Consider the following 10985-nt stretch of genomic DNA (forward strand, 5'->3'; position numbering starts at 1 on the left):
AACCTTAACTAATGCTTTATGCGCTGTACATTTTTCCACCATATACAAACACCACAATTCAAAAATATTTACCACTGTGATCAAAAATACCTTCATCTCTTTGGATTGAACACATTGCTGATTAAAACTTTTAAAATTGCACTCACTTTTTCATAATTTGAATCTCATGGCACCACCTTTCTTTGTTTCTTGTGCTCAACTCCAAGCGACAGGCTTTAACAGCAATCCTTTCTCCAGTGTTCTAAAACAGAAGTTTGGATTTCTAGGTTCATTTTGAAATTAAAATAAATCTATGTAAAATCATAACTGTTTAGTAAAATTTTGTGACGGAACAAAATATCTGTATTATGTAGCCTTATGAGTGTCATTAAATTATTTCTGAAAAAAGGCAATTGACTGAAACTCTTTCTCCTTCCACAAAATTCTGCTAGAAACAGAGTATTTCCAGCACCTGAAATTTCTTTTCTTCAATTCGTATTTGGTTTATTCTTCATCTAAACCTTCTCAAATTACTTTTGATTAACAATCTTTACAGTAAAGAGGATACAAGGCATCTAAATAGAATTGAACATTTATTACTTACAAAGAAGCTTTACAAGTCAAAATGCAGAAAGGAGAGAATTTAATAGTTCAAAGGGATAATTCAAGAGTTAATCCAAATCTACGTCAGTTCTCAACAGATCAAACTTAGAATCTATAAAATGGTCACAGAACCTGTTTGATGGCAATGACTTCATTAAAAAAAAATTGTACTTGAAAAGGAATTTGAGTCTCAAAGCACAGAACAACTAACTTTATAAAAATGGCTTTAACATAGTAAAACATTCCAAAACAGAAAAATTGCTGAATTGGCTGGCACATTAAGTGATATTGTGACAGGGAGCCAAAAGTTTGGTTCAAGAGGTTAAATGTTAAAGAGCGTCAAAGGAGGAGGGGGAAAAACAGGAGAGGGGGTTAAGAAGGGAATTCTAGAACTTAGGACCAAGGCAGCTGAAGCTTTGCTGCCAGCAGTAGAGGGATTAAAATCTGGATGCATTGGACAAAATTAAAGACAACAACTCATACCCATACAGCAACTCTTGCCTCGGTAAGTGAATAAGGAAGTTTATAGAAATAGAAGCAAACAAAAATTGACACGAAACTGAAGGAGATAACAGGAGTGACTAAAATCATGGTGAAAGAATTAATTTGAGAAGGATCTTAAAAAAGAGAATGAAGAAACAAAGAGCCTCAAGAAGGGTATTTTGGAGTCCAGTGTTTCCAAAGCTGAAGGCATGACTGCCAATAGCAGGGCCAAAGTGATGCAAAGAAAAGGCTCGAGTTAAAGGAAATGCATTAATGGAAGAAAAATGTTAAAGGGGTACAGAAAGTTAGAGATAAGGAGGGCTAAAGATAAAAGGATTTGAACAGAAAGAAAGAAAATTACAAACTGGAGGCCCAAATTCATAAGTCAGCCAACACATGGGTGATAGGTGAAAGGAATCTGGTGCAGACTCGGACATGTTTCAAGTGAGTGCAGGTTGAGCGGCTGGCTAGGAAAACCTCGTAGTCGAGTCTGAAGATGACACAAGCATGTCCGAGAATGTCAACAGCAGATAAAAACCAGGGAAGGCGTTATCAATGAACAGACAGAATATTCTCTTCAGATATTGACATGGTAATGTTTCGAAAAGTGGACTCAGAAATCATGAATAGGATTTTTTTTTAACAATTAAGCCGAGGTGCACAAAAGACCTATTAAACACTCTGCCAAAAGGTTAAACCAAACAAGCATAAGCTAGGAGGAAATTAAGTGTAGGTTTTCCCTTATCTACATGGCTGAGCTACTGAAAAGTGATCATGTTTACTGAAAACTATCTTGGTCAAAACTTTTACAAGTATCAGAAAGATTATAAAAAATATTTTTCATAATGAGTTAAATTTTGAACTTATACTTAAGTATGCTTTTGGAAGTTTTCAGCAGACTTTTTAACTGGTCCATATGTAGTTCTGGTGGGGGGGGGGGGGGGGGGGGGGAGCTGTGCAATCAACTGGTCTCATAAATTAGAATTCCTTTCAGCATTTAATAAGTTGAGGAGCTTGAGATTCAAATCTTGTACCATGCTCAGCACCAAGACTATTCATATTTTTTTTTTCATCATTCCCTGGCCTAATTGCCATTGAAATCTTCATCCGCACATCTGTAACTCGTGAACTGAATTTTTCCCACATCCTGTTTTCTGGCCTCTCTGAACTCTATCTTATTCAAAAGTCTGCTCTTTGTCTCATAATAAACACTATTCAACCATAATTCCTGATTACTTGTCTTCCAGAAGCATTAAAATGGACATCCTTGACCTTGACTTTAGAATCATTAATGACCTTACCCAAGTTCATATCAAACCTCCTCCAAGTCCTCCTACACCATTCAATCTTCTCGCTTTGATCTTTGTGCACTCCCTCCAGAACTGACTTTATCCAACTATTTTTGATAGAACCTTTCGCTGCTACTTCACTTCAACTTCCCCCATAAACCACCCTACACTTCCATTTCTTCTAGAATCTTATCAAAATATTTTGGTCATATTTTTGACCAAACCTTCAGACACCTCGACTAATACCCAGGACTCATGTTTCAACGTTTCTTTCTCCATTTTTAAAAAATTATTTTCTTTCTTCAGCCTTCTCCTTTTCACAACGAAGCCGTGCATTACATTCCCAGATAGTTGAGTGACGAGAAAGAAATTGGAGACATAAACCGAACTTCCTTTATGCGCTCAAATGAATTAGTTAGGTACAGGGGGAATTTAATATTTAAATTAACAAAGAAAATAAATTTGTCAAACCGTTGCTATTGGAATCTATTCTAAACAAACCTAAGTTTCCAATATAGCTGCCATAGAACACAAACATCTATACAGTATACTAATGAATAATGCAAGTCAGACACCATGATGGTTTAATTTATTTTTAGCATCAGGGTCAACATTATAAATCTAAGAATCCAGTTTGCCTCTCCAAAGGTGGAAATGATTCAATTACATCCTATTCACAAGAACACTGTTGTTCGTCATAGAACTAAAATTATGCCCAGGTCACTTTTTTTGCTAGTAACTGTTTAGAATGATTCTACAGCATCTGGAAGTAAGTTTTTCACCACTTACACGCAATGTGCGACTCAACAAGATTGACATTGCACCTGCTCCCCAGATATAACGAGTGTCATAGATCAAATTCCTAAACATACTGGAACTGACTGCAAGTTAAAAGACATGTTAACCTTAGTTGGCTGGTCTTTTTTTCCATGGAAGCCAAACATTCAATCAAGTGGGAGTGAAAAAAATCAGGGATTATTCAAGTTAGACAAATTGGTGATTAATAAGCCATAACAATAGCGAGCAAGAGCAAACAAAAATGCTGGCCAAACTCAGGAAGTCAGGGCAGCATCTGTGGAAAGAGAAACAGTTCTTGTTTCAAATATGAATGACACTCCTTTAGAAATCTCCTAAAAACACAGTTTTCATAAAGGCTTTGTACATTTCAAAACAGGTTTCTCACTGGAGTATAACATTTACCTTATGCTCGTACATATAAACATGTCCAAAGCCTCCTGTTCCGAGGCGCTCCTTTAGATCCCAGGGTCCACATGTCTGAACTTGTTTAAAAGGTGGTTTTTCCATTCTTGAAAGAAATCTGTTCACTGTAATTGCAAAATAATTTGCAAAAGTCAAAAGACCATAGGGAAAATTAACTGCAGATCCAAATATCGGCAAGTACAGACAATTAGTCAGTATTTGAAAAGGAATGAAACAAAGTGAGAAAATGCTAGAGAAAAACTTAGCAGGTTTGGCAGCACCTGTGGAGAGAGGAGCAATGTTAACATTGAGTCCAATGTGAATCTTCTGCAGAAGAATTCAGTTCTGAAATATTAATTCTGATTCTCTCTCCAGAGATACTTCCAGGCCTGCTGAGTTTCTACTGCATTTTCTGTTATTTCAGATTTCCAGCATCTGCAGTATTTTATTTGAAAAAGAAGAATGGGACATAGCTTTTACTGTGTCTTTACATCAAGGTTCCTTTACGAAAGCAAAGGGAGTCAAAAGACAAAACTGGCCAAAGAATGGCTGTGTAAATTTAACTGATGAGTCATGAGGAAGTTTGCATCACGATGAATTACAAAATAAAAATAATATTCAGCAAAACACAATCACCCAAACACATTATTCATCTCACCAATGTACATTCAATTCCAAGAAACAGAAGTGGCAGTTTATCAAATCCACTAAAGTGAACCAGTAATAGCATGGGCATGAATACAGGTTGTGACCAAATGTTCTGCCCTGAAACATTAACTCATGACTTTCTGGAAGAGTACATTATCGTAAACTTCTGAGCAATAGGTAAAGTTAACTGGCTCACGTGATGTTGTCGCAACACAAGTGGCATTAGACACTAAAGGGTGCTGCCGTCAAGCCAATAAGATGATCCACCAATACCACATATTAGTAATATAAATAAATAAATTTCAGGGCTGATAGGATACGAAGTACAAAGCTTAGACACCCCAAACACGGGTGATCAAATCGAACAGCGTGCTCCTTTACCTGTTCACAACAAGCAAAGGGACTGATAATACCCAAATCAGCCCAAGCTTACAAAACTCACAACAGATACGTTTTTGCAATTGAACAGCATTTGCTGGATAATCAGGACAGAGTGAGAAGTTCTGCTAACAATCAATTTAGGATTGTCACTCAAGCTCATTATGTAGTATGTATTGTCTTCTCACATGTATTGGAAGCCTCTTGTGAGATGGAAATAAGATTTACTTTTTACCATTGTATCAATTTTTGCCTTTAAATCCTACCCAGTGTGATCAATCATAACCTGTATTGCTCTGCTATAAACAGCTCAGAGTGACACTAGAGGACTTTCCAATTCTTTTATTTCCTCTTGTTCAAAAGTCCCTGGCCACTCCTCACAAAGGAAGATGAGATTGTTGAAATTGCTTGTTAATTCTTGAAAGCATACTGCTATTGTCTTGTCAGGGCCATTACTGACAAATGTTTTCTGCCTGCCATTCTGTTTTAACCGACTGCAAACATGTGTGTGCTTTCCAACAGTTGCTGTTGGCTAGTCCTAAAATAAGTAGTCATAGTGTAGACGTGAAAGGGGAGAAAGGCAATGGAACTTCTTGCAACACTTTTGGAGATGCCTTAGAGATAATAGCACAAATATGGCTGCCTTGCTTAATCCAAAACACAAACCATGGCTTCCCTGGAGAGGTAGAGGGGAACGACATGAGGATAACAACTAGAATGACCTCTTAACCATCCACTCCACTACCACCAGCACCATCCACATACAAAAACAAGAACCTCAAACAACTTCAAGAGTTAAGTAATTGTTTTTCCTCAGCAGTTAATGTTTGGTAGTGCACTAGTGGCTGTTTTAAATGTAAAACAATTGGGCCCATCATGCAAACACTAAAACAGAGGATTGCCATGGAAAAGGGAGACTATAACACAACATAGATAACAAGGTGTAGAGCTGGATGAACACAGCAGGCAAGGAGCAGGAAAGCTGACATTTCAGGCCTAGACCCTTCTTCAGAACTGTTCCTAGGCCCGAAACATCAGCTTTCCTGCTCCTCTGATGCTGCTTGGCCTGCTGTGTTCATCCAGCTCTACACCTTGTTATCTCAGATTCTCCAGCACCTGCACTTCCTACTACCTCTATAATACTACATGTCTGGTATAAATTAACACCTACTGTTGTAGTTATGGATTTTTGAAAGGCAGGTCATTATTCTAAAGTCAAATTTTAATTAAGAGCTTATCCATAAATTCCTTTAATCTTTGAGTATTTGAAATGTTACTAAAAGTAATTATCTCTATGTAATGGATAACTTTGATGATTGAAAAATATTAAAATTACTTTCCAATATTCATTATACTGCAGTAAGAAAAAAGATAATTAAATGTTCCAATTTTGGTGTCATCTGCACAATGACAGGTGTAGTGGGCAGCTAAGAAAGTTACCTCAGACTACAATGGGATCTTGATCAAATGGGCCAAATGGGCCAAGGACAGGCAGATGGTGTTTAATTTAGATAAAAGTGAGGTGCTGCAATTTGGTAAGGCAAATCAGGGCAGGAATTATACACTGAATGGGAAGGTCCTGGGGAGTGGTGCTGAACAAAGAGACCTTGGTTTGCACGCTCATAGTTCTTTGAAAGTGGAGGTACAGGTAGACAGGACAGTGAAGGTGGTGTTTGGTATGCTCGCTTTTATTGGTCAATGCGTTGAGTGTAGGAGTTGGGAAGTCATGTTGCAGCTGTACAGGACAATTGCTTAGGCCACTTTTGGAATATTGCATGCAATTCTCATCTCCCTACTGTAGGAAGGATGTTGTGAAACTTGAAAGGGTTCAGAAAAGATATACAAGGATTGGAAGGTTTGATCTATAGGGAGAGGCTGAATAGGCTGGGACTATTTTCCCTGGAGCATCAGAGGCTTAGGTGTGACTTTATACAGGTTTATAAAATCATGAGGGGCATGGATAGGGTGAATAGATAGGGTGGGGGAGTCCAAAACTAGACAGCATAGGTTTAAGGTAAGAGGACAAAGATTTAAAAGGGATCTAAGGGGCAACGTTTTCACACAGGGAGTGGTGCGTGTATGGAATGAGCTGCCAGAGGAAGTGGTGGAGGCTGTTACAATTACAACATTTAAAAAGGCATCAGGATGGGTGTATGCATAGGAAGGGTTTAGAGGGATACAGGCCAGATGTTGACAAACAGGACTAGATTTACTTAGGATATCTGGTTGACATACATGTGTTTGACCGAAGGGTCTGTTTCCATGCTGTACATCTCTATGACTCTATGTTAAGCAGATTTTCCCATCGTGGTAAGAGCAGAATATATTTCTTAGGGGTCTTAAAACATTGCTCCCACTCCATTATACTATGGTGCAATGAGCCATTTTATTGCATTCTGCTTTGTACATTGCCATAATCTTAATCTGGAAGCTGATGTTACAAGCAGAGGCTTTATCAATATTCTTCTGTCACTTGTTGGTTTCTTCCATTTCAGCAGACCCATACCAAAATATTTTATCCTCAGGACGTTGTGAGACACTTCTCTCGCTATACAATGGATTGTTTTGGCACATGTGGAAGGTAACTTGCACTTTGAAGGTGCCTCTGACTTTATTCTGGAGTAGTGTTGAGTTGAGGAAGGAATATTAATCAGGGAGCTAGGTGAATCTACTACTTTGGGGTCATGTGATCTACATATGCTTCAGCAAGGACCATATTGGAACTAACTAAAACAGGTGTAGTAGGGGAAAAAAGGTTGTCCATTGGTTGAGCTTGTAAGATTTACACGTTCTATGAATCTTATTGCAAAGAACAGTAATTTAGAAACACTGTACATACTGCATTTGACACTTGGCCACTATTAAAATGGAAGATTCATATATTGTCAAAATAACAGAATATTCCAGGGTGCAAGCAGTAAAATCGTAATGTCAATAAAGGATTTGCAATGCGATGAACTATAGCACACATTTTTATGTTCAGAAACCTGAAAAACAGCAGTTAGTGTATCTGTTTCATTGCTTTGTCTGAAAAATATACACGAGTTGGAACTGTTTCATTGCATATATGCTTAGGACAGGTATATCCAAATGATATTATGCAATCAAAGGCATGCTTTTTAAACCTATGGCCTCTAGTTTTGGACTTCCCTCCCCTAGGGAAAAGGCCTTGACTATTTACCCTATCCATCCCCCTCATGATTTTATAAACCTCTAAGGTCAACCCTCAGCCATTCATTTAACTCAAATTGAACTCATGCAAAAAGAGCAGGTCCTGTGCTGTTTTGTTAAAATTGTTTGTGTTTTTTAAACCCAGGAACATCGTTTTGAAGCCAGAAAAGGAAAAACCCTAATTAGTTGCAGGGCCTCAAAAATAGGAGACCTTTGGATTGATGATAGAGAGAAGTAACAGATATGATACTGAATGTATTATGCATTGACGTCACTTGGAATCCATGTAATAAGACAGATAAGATTACAAGGACTGTCTTTTGAAGTTGGCAAGTTTCATCATGACATCCCAGTGATTGCTGTCTGTACAAAAATACCGGTCTCAAATCAGTAACTGTACAGCATGAGCGGTAGCCAATAAATGTGTATTATGCTGCAATCCGCACATATCACTGTGATCAACAACAAGCGAGTTCTGTCTGAGCAAGCCTGCCACTTCAGTCTCCTGACAGCTCATTTTTAGAGTTACAAAAGTCCAAGAATACCAAAATTAAAAAGATTTCCTAGGAGACAACAATTGGGTATTTTTAAAACATGGCTTCAACAGTGTCGGAGTTGAAATTCACCCAATATCTGATAATACAAGGTAATTCAATAGCTGTGTTGTTGTGTTTAAATTAAAGATTCAAAAAAAACTTCTAACTTTCATTGAAAAATGGTAATGCCATTATGTGAAGCAAATGCAGGGCAATTAAGAAGGCATTTAGCTTGTTTGTCTTCATCGCTCAGACCTTTGAGTATAGTTGTTGGAACACCATGTTAAAGTTGCACAGGATGTTGGTGAGACCTCTTCTGGACTACTGTGTCCAGTTCTGTTTGCCCTGTTATAGGAGAGGGTTCAGAAAAGATGTATCAGATGTTGCTGGAATGCAGGGTTTGAGGTATAGACTGGAAAGACTGGGACTTTTTCCACTGGAACATAGGAGGCTGAGAGGTGACCTTACAGAGGTTTGTAAAACCATGAGGGACATAGATAAGGCGAATGACAAGGGTTTTTTCCTTAGGGTGGGGGAGTTATTTTTAAGGTGAGATGAGAAAGATTTAAAAAGCTCTGAGGGCCAACTTTTATTTTTACATAGAGAGTAGTTCATATGTGGAATGAACTGCCAGAGAAAGTGGTGGATGCAGGTACATGAAAAAGGGTGCACACGAAAGGACTTATGAACAGGATTAGGGATAATCCTGAAGTAATTTATAAATACAGTAAAGAGAATTCCTCCGTCACATCTGCTCCCAGGATGAGGTGGTTTGCTCCAGGACATCCCAAATATCCTCCTACTTTAGGGACCGGAATTTCCCCTCCTCTGTAATTAAGGATGCCCTCAACCACATCTCCTCCATTTCCCACACTTGTGCCCTCAAACCCCCTCTCACCCAACAACAATAAAGATAGAGTCCCCTTGATCCTCACATACTGCCCTACCAACTTCCAAATCCAATGCATCATCCTCCGACATTTTCGCCACCTACAGTCAGGCTCCATTACCAAAAAGATATTTCCTTCCCCACTCCTGTCTGCTTTCTGCACGAACTGTTCATTCCGTGACTCCCTGATCAGCTTTACACTCCTCCTCTCCGCCCCATCCAAACTTTCTCCACCAGTACCTTTCCCTGCAACCACAAGAGGTGAAACACCTGCCCCTACACTTCCCCTTTCACCTCCATCCAAGGACCTAAACAACGCTTCCAGATCCAGCAGACTTTCACCTGCACTTCATCCAACCTGATCTATTGTAGACAGCAAGAACTGCAGATGCTGGAGTCAGAGACAACACAGTTGAAACTGGAGGAACACAGCAGGTCAAACAGCATCAGAGGAGCAGGAAACTTGATGTTTCAGCTCAACTTTCCTGCTCCTCTGATGCTGCCTGACCTGCTGTGTTCCTCCAGTTCCAACCGTATGATCTATCATATCTGTTGCTCCCCATGTGGTCTTCTCTACATCGGGGAGACCAAATGCAGACTCAGGGACCAGTTCACGGAGCATCTGTGCTCTGCACGCACCAACCAACCCAACCTTCCGGTTGCCACCCATTTTAATTCCACCTCCCACTCCCCTGGTGACATGTCCTTCCTTGGCCTCTGCCACTGTCAGAGTGAGGCCAAATGTAAACTGGAGGAGCAATACCTGATATTTCGCCTTGGGAGCTTACAGCCCAATGGCCTCAATATTGACTTTAGGAGCTTCAAACTCCCTCCACCCCAGCCTTATCCCATATCCAGCCCTCGCCCTCCTCCATGCCTCCCTGTCCTGACCAAACCTGTCCATCTTTCTACTCACCCATCCACTCCACCCTTCCCACTGATCAATCACAATAACCTCCGACTTGCATCCACCTATCACCATCCCACTTACCCGTCCCCCAGCCCCAACTCCCTCCTATTTACTGCTGGGCTCCCCTCCCATTCCCCCTCCCCCTCCCCAGTCGTGACTAAGGGTTTTGGCCCAAAACATGGACTTCCCACTCCTCGGATGTTCTCTGACTTGCTATGCTTTTCCAGCTTCACATGTATTGACGCTGGCTTCCAGCATCTGCAGTCCTTACTGTCTCCAAAGGGAAGAGGTGAACCAGGGAAAGAGTATGGCCCATTAGGGACCAAGGGGGTAAGCGGTGTGTGAAGCCATAGGATATTGGAAGGGTATTGAATGAATACTTCTCTTCTGCCTTCATTCTGGAAAAGGAGAACGTAGATGCGAAATTCAGGAAAAGGGACTGTGAGAAATTTACAACTTGACATAGGAAATGGGGACTTATTGGAGGCTTTGTCAAGCTTAAAAACAGACAAATCCCCTGGCCTGGATGAACTGCATCCCAGGCTGCTATGGGACACAAGACAGGAAACTGTAGGGGTTCTGACACAAAAATTTTCAATTCCTCTCTAGCTACAGGAGAAGTGTCAGAGGGTGACTCTAGGGATATGGGCCAAATGCAGGCAAGTGGGACCAATTTAGTTTGGGAAACTTGGTCAGCGTAGACAAGTTAGACCAAAGGGTCTTTTTCTGTGCTGTATGACTTCATGACTGGAAGACAATTAATGTGGTTCCACTTTTTAAGAGGGGTGGTAGAGATGAACCAAGAAATTACAGACTGGTGAGTATCATGTCAGTGGTCCGGAAACTGTTGAAGAAAATTCTGAAGGAGCAAATTAATACCCACTTTAATTACGGAGGTA

General features: G+C 39.9%; 1 long non-coding RNA gene across 1 annotated transcript in view; it reads right to left on the reverse strand.

Annotated features, from left to right (window-relative positions):
- Positions 1–144: 144 nt before the first annotated feature.
- Positions 145–10985, reverse strand: part of LOC125481147 — a 34574-nt gene continuing 23733 nt past the window's right edge. Inside the window, exons 2-3 of the long non-coding RNA XR_007261234.1 lie at positions 3555–3679; positions 145–241 (exon numbers count right to left, since the gene is read on the reverse strand). This is a non-coding gene — a long non-coding RNA (uncharacterized LOC125481147). The remainder of the gene's footprint in view (positions 242–3554; positions 3680–10985) is intronic.

This window comes from Rhincodon typus, unplaced genomic scaffold (assembly GCF_021869965.1).
Source record: "Rhincodon typus isolate 14 unplaced genomic scaffold, sRhiTyp1.1 hic_rhity00001017, whole genome shotgun sequence".
Taxonomy (NCBI): Eukaryota; Metazoa; Chordata; class Chondrichthyes; order Orectolobiformes; family Rhincodontidae; genus Rhincodon; species Rhincodon typus.